Source organism: Drosophila ananassae, chromosome 3L (genome assembly GCF_017639315.1).
Source record: "Drosophila ananassae strain 14024-0371.13 chromosome 3L, ASM1763931v2, whole genome shotgun sequence".
In the NCBI taxonomy this organism is placed as follows: Eukaryota; Metazoa; Arthropoda; class Insecta; order Diptera; family Drosophilidae; genus Drosophila; species Drosophila ananassae.
This window is the reverse complement of record NC_057929.1, coordinates 12,905,902-12,918,404: the sequence shown is the minus strand read 5'-3', so window position 1 is coordinate 12,918,404 and position 12,503 is coordinate 12,905,902.

The window sequence follows — 12,503 nt, the reverse complement described above, 5'->3', positions numbered from 1 at the left end:
TTTTCACCCGATCCTCGAGCGGAATACCTTGATCGAATTGTGGGTTCATCAGCTTTCATTCTGCATCAAACTCTGAAAATACATTTTTCGATCGATTTTTTCCCCAATTATTGTGGGGGAACCCCTTCTAATCCCTGTTTTCCACATATGGCCCCTTGCGATGTCTCTATCTTGGCCAATTTTCACCCGATCCTCGAGCGGAATACCTTGATTGAATTGTGGGTTTTTCAGCTTTCATTCTGCATCAAAACCTAAAAATAAATTTTTCGATCGATTTTTTCCCCATTTCTTGTGGGGGAACCCCTTCTAATCCCTGTTTTCCACATATGGCCCCTTGCGATGTCTCCATCTTGACCAATTTTCACCCGATCCTTGATAATAAATTTTTCGATCGATTTTTTCCCCGTTTCTTGTGGGGGAACCCCTTCTAATCCCTGTTTTCCACATATGGCCATTTGCGATGTCTCTATCTTGGCCAATTTTCACCAGATCCTCGAGCGGAATACCTTGATCGAATTGTGAGTTTATCAGCTTTCATTCTGCATCAAAACCTGAAAATAAATTTTTCGATCGATTTTTTCCCCATTTCTTGTGGGGGAACCCCTTCTAATCCCTGTTTTCCACATATGGCCCCTTGCGATGTCTCTATCTTGGCCAATTTTCACCCGATCCTCGAGCGGAATACCTTGATTGAATTGTGGGTTTTTCAGCTTTCATTCTGCATCAAAACCTGAAAATAAATTTTTCGATCGATTTTTTCCCCGTTTCTTGTGGGGGAACCCCTTCTAATCCCTGTTTTCCACATATGGCCCCTTGCGATGTCTCTATCTTGACCAATTTTCACCCGATCCTTGAGCGGAATACATTGATCGAATTGTGAGTTTATCAGCTTTCATTCTGCATCAAAACCTGAAAATAAATTTTTCGATCGATTTTTTCCCCATTTCTTGTGGGGGAACCCCTTCTAATCCCTGTTTTCCACATATGGCCCCTTGCGATGTCTCTATCTTGGCCAATTTTCCCCCGATCCTTGAGCGGAATACATTGATCGAATTGTGAGTTCATCAGCTTTCAATCTGCATCAAAACCTGAAAATAAATTTTTCGATCGATTTTTTCCCCATTTCTTGTGGGGGAACCCCTTCTAATCCCTGTTTTCCACATATGGCCCCTTGCGATGTCTCTATCTTGGCCAATTTTCACCCGATCCTTGAGCGGAATACATTGATCAAATTGTGAGTTCATCAGCTTTCAATCTGCATCAAAACCTGAAAATAAATTTTTCGATCGATTTTTTCCCCATTTCTTGTGGGGGAACCCCTTCTAATCCCTGTTTTCCACATATGGCCCCTTGCGATGTCTCTATCTTGGCCAATTTTCACCCGATCCTTGAGCGGAATACATTGATCGAATTGTGAGTTCATCAGCTTTCAATCTGCATCAAAACCTGAAAATAAATTTTTCGATCGATTTTTTCCCCATTTCTTGTGGGGGAACCCCTTCTAATCCCTGTTTTCCACATATGGCCCCTTGCGATGTCTCTATCTTGGCCAATTTTCACCCGATCCTTGAGCGGAATACCTTGATCGAATTGTGAGTTCATCAGCTTGCAATCTGCATCTAAAAATGAAAATAAATTTTTCGATCGATTTTTACCCCATTTCTTGTGGGGGAACCCCTTCTACTCCCTGTTTTCCACATATGGCCCCTCGCGATGTCTCTATCTTGGCCAATTTTCACCCGATCCTTGAGCGGAATACATTGATCAAATTGTGAGTTCATCAGCTTTCAATCTGCATCAAAACCTGAAAATAAATTTTTCGATCGATTTTTTCCCCGTTTCTTGTGGGGGAACCCCTTCTAATCCCTGTTTTCCACATATGGCCCCTTGCGATGTCTCTATCTTGACCAATTTTCACCCGATCCTTGAGCGGAATACATTGATCGAATTGTGAGTTTATCAGCTTTCATTCTGCATCAAAACCTGAAAATAAATTTTTCGATCGATTTTTTCCCCATTTCTTGTGGGGGAACCCCTTCTAATCCCTGTTTTCCACATATGGCCCCTTGCGATGTCTCTATCTTGGCCAATTTTCACCCGATCCTTGAGCGGAATACATTGATCGAATTGTGAGTTTATCAGCTTTCATTCTGCATCAAAACCTGAAAATAAATTTTTCGATCGATTTTTTCCCCGTTTCTTGTGGGGGAACCCCTTCTAATCCCTGTTTTCCACATATGGCCATTTGCGATGTCTCTATCTTGGCCAATTTTCACCAGATCCTCGAGCGGAATACCTTGATCGAATTGTGAGTTTATCAGCTTTCATTCTGCATCAAAACCTGAAAATAAATTTTTCGATCGATTTTTTCCCCATTTCTTGTGGGGGAACCCCTTCTAATCCCTGTTTTCCACATATGGCCCCTTGCGATGTCTCTATCTTGGCCAATTTTCACCCGATCCTCGAGCGGAATACCTTGATTGAATTGTGGGTTTTTCAGCTTTCATTCTGCATCAAAACCTGAAAATAAATTTTTCGATCGATTTTTTCCCCGTTTCTTGTGGGGGAACCCCTTCTAATCCCTGTTTTCCACATATGGCCCCTTGCGATGTCTCTATCTTGACCAATTTTCACCCGATCCTTGAGCGGAATACATTGATCGAATTGTGAGTTTATCAGCTTTCATTCTGCATCAAAACCTGAAAATAAATTTTTCGATCGATTTTTTCCCCATTTCTTGTGGGGGAACCCCTTCTAATCCCTGTTTTCCACATATGGCCCCTTGCGATGTCTCTATCTTGGCCAATTTTCCCCCGATCCTTGAGCGGAATACATTGATCGAATTGTGAGTTCATCAGCTTTCAATCTGCATCAAAACCTGAAAATAAATTTTTCGATCGATTTTTTCCCCATTTCTTGTGGGGGAACCCCTTCTAATCCCTGTTTTCCACATATGGCCCCTTGCGATGTCTCTATCTTGGCCAATTTTCACCCGATCCTTGAGCGGAATACATTGATCAAATTGTGAGTTCATCAGCTTTCAATCTGCATCAAAACCTGAAAATAAATTTTTCGATCGATTTTTTCCCCATTTCTTGTGGGGGAACCCCTTCTAATCCCTGTTTTCCACATATGGCCCCTTGCGATGTCTCTATCTTGGCCAATTTTCCCCCGATCCTTGAGCGGAATACATTGATCGAATTGTGAGTTCATCAGCTTTCAATCTGCATCAAAACCTGAAAATAAATTTTTCGATCGATTTTTTCCCCATTTCTTGTGGGGGAACCCCTTCTAATCCCTGTTTTCCACATATGGCCCCTTGCGATGTCTCTATCTTGGCCAATTTTCACCCGATCCTTGAGCGGAATACCTTGATCGAATTGTGAGTTCATCAGCTTGCAATCTGCATCTAAAAATGAAAATAAATTTTTCGATCGATTTTTACCCCATTTCTTGTGGGGGAACCCCTTCTACTCCCTGTTTTCCACATATGGCCCCTCGCGATGTCTCTATCTTGGCCAATTTTCACCCGATCCTTGAGCGGAATACATTGATCAAATTGTGAGTTCATCAGCTTTCAATCTGCATCAAAACCTGAAAATAAATTTTTCGATCGATTTTTTCCCCGTTTCTTGTGGGGGAACCCCTTCTAATCCCTGTTTTCCACATATGGCCCCTTGCGATGTCTCTATCTTGGCCAATTTTCACCCGATCCTTGAGCGGAATACATTGATCGAATTGTGAGTTTATCAGCTTTCATTCTGCATCAAAACCTGAAAATAAATTTTTCGATCGATTTTTTCCCCGTTTCTTGTGGGGGAACCCCTTCTAATCCCTGTTTTCCACATATGGCCATTTGCGATGTCTCTATCTTGGCCAATTTTCACCAGATCCTCGAGCGGAATACCTTGATCGAATTGTGAGTTTATCAGCTTTCATTCTGCATCAAAACCTGAAAATAAATTTTTCGATCGATTTTTTCCCCATTTCTTGTGGGGGAACCCCTTCTAATCCCTGTTTTCCACATATGGCCCCTTGCGATGTCTCTATCTTGGCCAATTTTCACCCGATCCTCGAGCGGAATACCTTGATTGAATTGTGGGTTTTTCAGCTTTCATTCTGCATCAAAACCTGAAAATAAATTTTTCGATCGATTTTTTCCCCGTTTCTTGTGGGGGAACCCCTTCTAATCCCTGTTTTCCACATATGGCCCCTTGCGATGTCTCTATCTTGACCAATTTTCACCCGATCCTTGAGCGGAATACATTGATCGAATTGTGAGTTTATCAGCTTTCATTCTGCATCAAAACCTGAAAATAAATTTTTCGATCGATTTTTTCCCCATTTCTTGTGGGGGAACCCCTTCTAATCCCTGTTTTCCACATATGGCCCCTCGCGATGTCTCTATCTTGGCCAATTTTCACCCGATCCTTGAGCGGAATACATTGATCAAATTGTGAGTTCATCAGCTTGCAATCTGCATCTAAAAATGAAAATAAATTTTTCGATCGATTTTTACCCCATTTCTTGTGGGGGAACCCCTTCTACTCCCTGTTTTCCACATATGGCCCCTCGCGATGTCTCTATCTTGGCCAATTTTCACCCGATCCTTGAGCGGAATACATTGATCAAATTGTGAGTTCATCAGCTTTCAATCTGCATCAAAACCTGAAAATACATTTTTCGATCGATTTTTTCCCCAATTATTGTGGGGGAACCCCTTCTAATCCCTGTTTTCCACATATGGCCCCTTGCGATGTCTCTATCTTGGCCAATTTTCACCCGATCCTCGAGCGGAATACCTTGATTGAATTGTGGGTTTTTCAGCTTTCATTCTGCATCAAAACCTAAAAATAAATTTTTCGATCGATTTTTTCCCCATTTCTTGTGGGGGAACCCCTTCTAATCCCTGTTTTCCACATATGGCCCCTTGCGATGTCTCCATCTTGACCAATTTTCACCCGATCCTTGAGCGGAATACATTGATCGAATTGTGAGTTTATCAGCTTTCATTCTGCATCAAAACCTGAAAATAAATTTTTCGATCGATTTTTTCCCCATTTCTTGTGGGGGAACCCCTTCTAATCCCTGTTTTCAACATACGGCCCCTTGCGATGTTTCTATCTTGGCCAAATTTCACCCGATCCTTGAGCGGAATACCTTGATCGAATTGTGGGTTCATTAGCTTTCAATCTGCATCAAAACCTGAAAATAAATTTTTCGATCGATTTTTTCCCCATTTCTTGTGGGGGAACCACTTCTAATCCCTGTTTTCCACATATGGCCCCTTGCGATGTCTCTATCTTGGCCAATTTTCACCCGATCCTTAAGCGGAATACCATGATCGAATTGTGGGTTCATTGGCTTTCAATCTGCATCAAAACCTGAAAATAAATTTTTCGATCGATTTTTTCCCCATTTCTTGTGGGGGAACCCCTTCTAATCCCTGTTTTCCACATACGGCCCCTTGCGATGTCTCTATCTTGGCCAATTTTCACCCGATCCTTAAGCGGAATACCTTGATCGAATTGTGAGTTCATCAGCTTTCATTCTGCATCAAAACCTGAAAATACATTTTTCCATAGATTTTTTCCCCAATTCTTGTGGGGCAACCCCTTTTTGTGCCTGGTTTCCACATATGGCCCCTTGCGATGTCTCTATCTTGGCCAATTTTCACCCGATCCTTGAGCGGAATACATTGATCGAATTGTGGGTTTATTAGCTTTCAATCTGCATCAAACCCTGAAAATACATTTTTCGATCGATTTTTTCCCCATTTCTTGTGGGGCACCCCTTCTAATCTCTGTTTTCCACCTATGGCCCCTTGCGATGTCTCTATCTTGGCCAATTTTCACCCGATCCTTGAGCGGAATACCTTGATCGAATTGTGGGTTCATTAGCTTTCAATCTGCATCAAAACCTGAAAATAAATTTTTCGATCGATTTTTTCCCCATTTCTTGTGGGGGAACCCCTTCTAATCCCTGTTTTCCACATATGACCCCTTGCGATGTCTCTATCTTGGCCAATTTTCACCAGATCCTCGAGCGGAATACCTTGATCGAATTGTGGGTTCATCAGCTTTCATTCTGCATCAAACTCTGAAAATACATTTTTCGATCGATTTTTTCCCCAATTATTGTGGGGGAACCCCTTCTAATCCCTGTTTTCCACATATGGCCCCTTGCGATGTCTCTATCTTGGCCAATTTTCACCCGATCCTCGAGCGGAATACCTTGATTGAATTGTGGGTTTTTCAGCTTTCATTCTGCATCAAAACCTAAAAATAAATTTTTCGATCGATTTTTTCCCCATTTCTTGTGGGGGAACCCCTTCTAATCCCTGTTTTCCACATATGGCCCCTTGCGATGTCTCCATCTTGACCAATTTTCACCCGATCCTTGAGCGGAATACATTGATCGAATTGTGAGTTTATCAGCTTTCATTCTGCATCAAAACCTGAAAATAAATTTTTCGATCGATTTTTTCCCCATTTCTTGTGGGGGAACCCCTTCTAATCCCTGTTTTCCACATATGGCCCCTTGCGATGTCTCTATCTTGGCCAATTTTCACCCGATCCTTGAGCGGAATACATTGATCGAATTGTGAGTTTATCAGCTTTCATTCTGCATCAAAACCTGAAAATAAATTTTTCGATCGATTTTTTCCCCGTTTCTTGTGGGGGAACCCCTTCTAATCCCTGTTTTCCACATATGGCCATTTGCGATGTCTCTATCTTGGCCAATTTTCACCAGATCCTCGAGCGGAATACCTTGATCGAATTGTGAGTTTATCAGTTTTCATTCTGCATCAAAACCTGAAAATAAATTTTTCGATCGATTTTTTCCCCATTTCTTGTGGGGGAACCCCTTCTAATCCCTGTTTTCCACATATGGCCCCTTGCGATGTCTCTATCTTGGCCAATTTTCACCCGATCCTCGAGCGGAATACCTTGATTGAATTGTGGGTTTTTCAGCTTTCATTCTGCATCAAAACCTAAAAATAAATTTTTCGATCGATTTTTTCCCCATTTCTTGTGGGGGAACCCCTTCTAATCCCTGTTTTCCACATATGGCCCCTTGCGATGTCTCTATCTTGACCAATTTTCACCCGATCCTTGAGCGGAATACATTGATCGAATTGTGAGTTTATCAGCTTTCATTCTGCATCAAAACCTGAAAATAAATTTTTCGATCGATTTTTTCCCCATTTCTTGTGGGGGAACCCCTTCTAATCCCTGTTTTCCACATATGGCCCCTTGCGATGTCTCTATCTTGGCCAATTTTCCCCCGATCCTTGAGCGGAATACATTGATCGAATTGTGAGTTCATCAGCTTTCAATCTGCATCAAAACCTGAAAATAAATTTTTCGATCGATTTTTTCCCCATTTCTTGTGGGGGAACCCCTTCTAATCCCTGTTTTCCACATATGGCCCCTTGCGATGTCTCTATCTTGGCCAATTTTCACCCGATCCTTGAGCGGAATACATTGATCAAATTGTGAGTTCATCGGCTTTCAATCTGCATCAAAACCTGAAAATAAATTTTTCGACCGATTTTTTCCCCATTTCTTGTGGGGGAACCCCTTCTAATCCCTGTTTTCCACATATGGCCCCTTGCGATGTCTCTATCTTGGCCAATTTTCACCCGATCCTTGAGCGGAATACATTGATCGAATTGTGAGTTCATCAGCTTTCAATCTGCATCAAAACCTGAAAATAAATTTTTCGATCGATTTTTTCCCCATTTCTTGTGGGGGAACCCCTTCTAATCCCTGTTTTCCACATATGGCCCCTTGCGATGTCTCTATCTTGGCCAATTTTCACCCGATCCTTGAGCGGAATACCTTGATCGAATTGTGAGTTCATCAGCTTGCAATCTGCATCTAAAAATGAAAATAAATTTTTCGATCGATTTTTACCCCATTTCTTGTGGGGGAACCCCTTCTACTCCCTGTTTTCCACATATGGCCCCTCGCGATGTCTCTATCTTGGCCAATTTTCACCCGATCCTTGAGCGGAATACATTGATCAAATTGTGAGTTCATCAGCTTTCAATCTGCATCAAAACCTGAAAATAAATTTTTCGATCGATTTTTTCCCCATTTCTTGTGGGGGAACCCCTTCTAATCCCTGTTTTCCACATATGGCCCCTTGCGATGTCTCTATCTTGGCCAATTTTCACCCGATCCTTGAGCGGAATACATTGATCGAATTGTGAGTTCATCAGCTTTCAATCTGCATCAAAACCTGAAAATAAATTTTTCGATCGATTTTTTCCCCATTTCTTGTGGGGGAACCCCTTCTAATCCCTGTTTTCCACATATGGCCCCTTGCGATGTCTCTATCTTGGCCAATTTTCACCCGATCCTCGAGCGGAATACATTGATCGAATTGTGAGTTTATCAGCTTTCAATCTGCATCAAAACCTGAAAATAAATTTTTCGATCGATTTTTTCCCCATTTCTTGTGGGGGAACCCCTTCTAATCCCTGTTTTCCACATATGGCCCCTTGCGATGTCTCTATCTTGGCCAATTTTCACCCGATCCTCGAGCGGAATACCTTGATCGAATTGTGGGTTCATCAGCTTTCATTCTGCATCAAACTCTGAAAATACATTTTTCGATCGATTTTTTCCCCAATTATTGTGGGGGAACCCCTTCTAATCCCTGTTTTCCACATATGGCCCCTTGCGATGTCTCTATCTTGGCCAATTTTCACCCGATCCTTGAGCGGAATACATTGATCGAATTGTGAGTTCATCAGCTTTCAATCTGCATCAAAACCTGAAAATAAATTTTTCGATCGATTTTTTCCCCATTTCTTGTGGGGGACCCCCTTCTAATCCCTGTTTTCCACATATGGCCCCTTGCGATGTCTCTATCTTGGCCAATTTTCACCCGATCCTCGAGCGGAATACCTTGATCGAATTGTGGGTTCATCAGCTTTCATTCTGCATCAAACTCTGAAAATACATTTTTCGATCGATTTTTTCCCCAATTATTGTGGGGGAACCCCTTTTAATCCCTGTTTTCCACATATGGCCCCTTGCGATGTCTCTATCTTGGCCAATTTTCACCCGATCCTCGAGCGGAATACCTTGATTGAATTGTGGGTTTTTCAGCTTTCATTCTGCATCAAAACCTAAAAATAAATTTTTCGATCGATTTTTTTCCCATTTCTTGTGGGGGAACCCCTTCTAATCCCTGTTTTCCACATACGGCCCCTTGCGATGTCTCTATCTTGACCAATTTTCACCCGATCCTCGAGCGGAATACCTTGATCGAATTGTGGGTTCATCAGCTTTCATTCTGCATCAAACTCTGAAAATACATTTTTCGATCGATTTTTTCCCCAATTATTGTGGGGGAACCCCTTCTAATCCCTGTTTTCCACATATGGCCCCTTGCGATGTCTCTATCTTGGCCAATTTTCACCCGATCCTCGAGCGGAATACCTTGATCGAATTGTGGGTTTATCAGCTTTCATTCTGCATCAAACTCTGAAAATACATTTTTCGATCGATTTTTTCCCCATTTCTTGTGGGGGAACCCCTTCTAATCCCTGTTTTCCACATATGGCCCCTTGCGATGTCTCTATCTTGGCCAATTTTCACCCGATCCTTGAGCGGAATACATTGATCGAATTGTGAGTTCATCAGCTTTCAATCTGCATCAAAACCTGAAAATAAATTTTTCGATCGATTTTTTCCCCATTTCTTGTGGGGGAACCCCTTCTAATCCCTGTTTTCCACATATGGCCCCTTGCGATGTCTCTATCTTGGCCAATTTTCACCCGATCCTTGAGCGGAATACATTGATCGAATTGTGAGTTCATCAGCTTTCAATCTGCATCAAAACCTGAAAATAAATTTTTCGATCGATTTTTTCCCCATTTCTTGTGGGGGAACCTCTTCTAATCCCTGTTTTCCACATATGGCCCCTTGCGATGTCTCTATCTTGGCCAATTTTCACCCGATCCTTGAGCGGAATACATTGATCGAATTGTGAGTTTATCAGCTTTCATTCTGCATCAAAACCTGAAAATAAATTTTTCGATCGATTTTTTCCCCATTTCTTGTGGGGGAACCCCTTCTAATCCCTGTTTTCCACATATGGCCCCTTGCGATGTCTCTATCTTGGCCAATTTTCACCCGATCCTCGAGCGGAATACCTTGATCGAATTGTGGGTTCATCAGCTTTCATTCTGCATCAAACTCTGAAAATACATTTTTCGATCGATTTTTTCCCCAATTATTGTGGGGGAACCCCTTCTAATCCCTGTTTTCCACATATGGCCCCTTGCGATGTCTCTATCTTGGCCAATTTTCACCCGATCCTCGAGCGGAATACCTTGATTGAATTGTGGGTTCATCAGCTTTCATTCTGCATCAAAACCTAAAAATAAATTTTTCGATCGATTTTTTCCCCATTTCTTGTGGGGGAACCCCTTCTAATCCCTGTTTTCCACATATGGCCCCTTGCGATGTCTCTATCTTGGCCAATTTTCACACGATCCTCGAGCGGAATACCTTGATTGAATTGTGAGTTTATCAGCTTTCATTCTGCATCAAAACCTAAAAATAAATTTTTCGATCGATTTTTTCCCCATTTCTTGTGGGGGAACCCCTTCTAAGCCCTGTTTTCCACATATGGCCCCTTGCGATGTCTCTATCTTGGCCAATTTTCACCCGATCCTCGAGCGGAATACCTTGATCGAATTGTGGGTTCATCAGCTTTCATTCTGCATCAAACTCTGAAAATAAATTTTTCGATCGATTTTTTCCCCATTTCTTGTGGGGAACCCCTTCTAATCCCTGTTTTCCACATATGGCCCCTTGCGATGTCTCTATCTTGGCCAATTTTCACCAGATCCTCGAGCGGAATACCTTGATCGAATTGTGGGTTCATCAGCTTTCATTCTGCATCAAACTCTGAAAATACATTTTTCGATCGATTTTTTCCCCATTTCTTGTGGGGGAACCCCTTCTAATCCCTGTTTTCCACATATGGCCCCTTGCGATGTCTCTATCTTGGCCAATTTTTACCCGATCCTCGAGCGGAATACCTTAATTGAATTGTGGGTTTTTCAGCTTTCATTCTGCATCAAAACCTAAAAATAAATTTTTCGATCGATTTTTTCCCCATTTCTTGTGGGGGAACCCCTTCTAATCCCTGTTTTCCACATATGGCCCCTTGCGATGTCTCTATCTTGGCCAATTTTCACCCGATCCTTGAGCGGAATACATTGATCGAATTGTGAGTTCATCAGCTTTCAATCTGCATCAAAACCTGAAAATAAATTTTTCGATCGATTTTTTCCCCATTTCTTGTGGGGGAACCCCTTCTAATCCCTGTTTTCCACATATGGCCCCTTGCGATGTCTCTATCTTGGCCAATTTTCACCCGATCCTTGAGCGGAATACATTGATCGAATTGTGAGTTCATCAGCTTTCAATCTGCATCAAAACCTGAAAATAAATTTTTCGATCGATTTTTTCCCCAATTCTTATGGGGCAACCCTTTCTTGTGCCTGTTTTCCACATACGGCCTCTTGCGATGTCTCTATCTTGGCCAATTTTTACGATCCTTGGGAAATACCTTGATCGAATTGTGGGTTCATCAGCTTTCAATCTGCATCAAAACATGAAAATACATTTTTCGATCGATTTTTTCCTTAATTCTTGTGGGGCAACCTCTTCTATGCCCTGTTTTCCACATATGGCCCCTTGCGACGACCCCTTCTAAGCCATGATTTCCACATACCATATGGCCCCTTGCCATGTCTCAAACTCTGCTAATTTGCATCCGATCGTCCGACACGGATCGCCTTGGTCGATTTGTAGGTCGATTCTTCGAAATTTTTCATCAAAACCTTCGAACAGAGTTCCCTATCAATTTTTTCCCCAACCGATTTGCATCCGATTCCTGAGCGGCTTACCATGACCGATTTGTAGACTCATCTGCATTAATTTTGCATTAAAATTTAGATATAATGTTCTTTTCGATTCCCCAAAACTTGGGGAATTTTTTTTGGGGACTCCTAAACCGAAGTCAAGAACAAAAATACGATGCATTTCCATCACCCCCAGTTTTCGCCGTATCCTAATTGATCAAAGTTTACCAATTATTTATTGAATTATGCCGTTTTTATATAAAAATGGAGCATGTAAATTGATGTAGGTTTGGCTTTCGGCCTCTGTAATCATGAAACATTTGTGAACTAACGGCATAGTAACTAATCCATTTCTTATAGCAAATAGAATACAATATATTTTACATTTTGTAGTTACGGTGTAACAGTCTGCCGCCCCCATTGGCGGGGCGCTCCGGCTTCTCGGACACTCAGTTGCTACTCAGTCTGCTTTCGAACCTCATGGTGGTACGTCGCCGTCCGTCGTCGTTTGGTTTTTGCTGCCTGGCCTAAGTTACTAGTTATTTGCGAGCTTAGCGGGTGGCTAGTGTCGACCTAACCCCAAGCATAACAGATTGATTTTAAGCGCGGC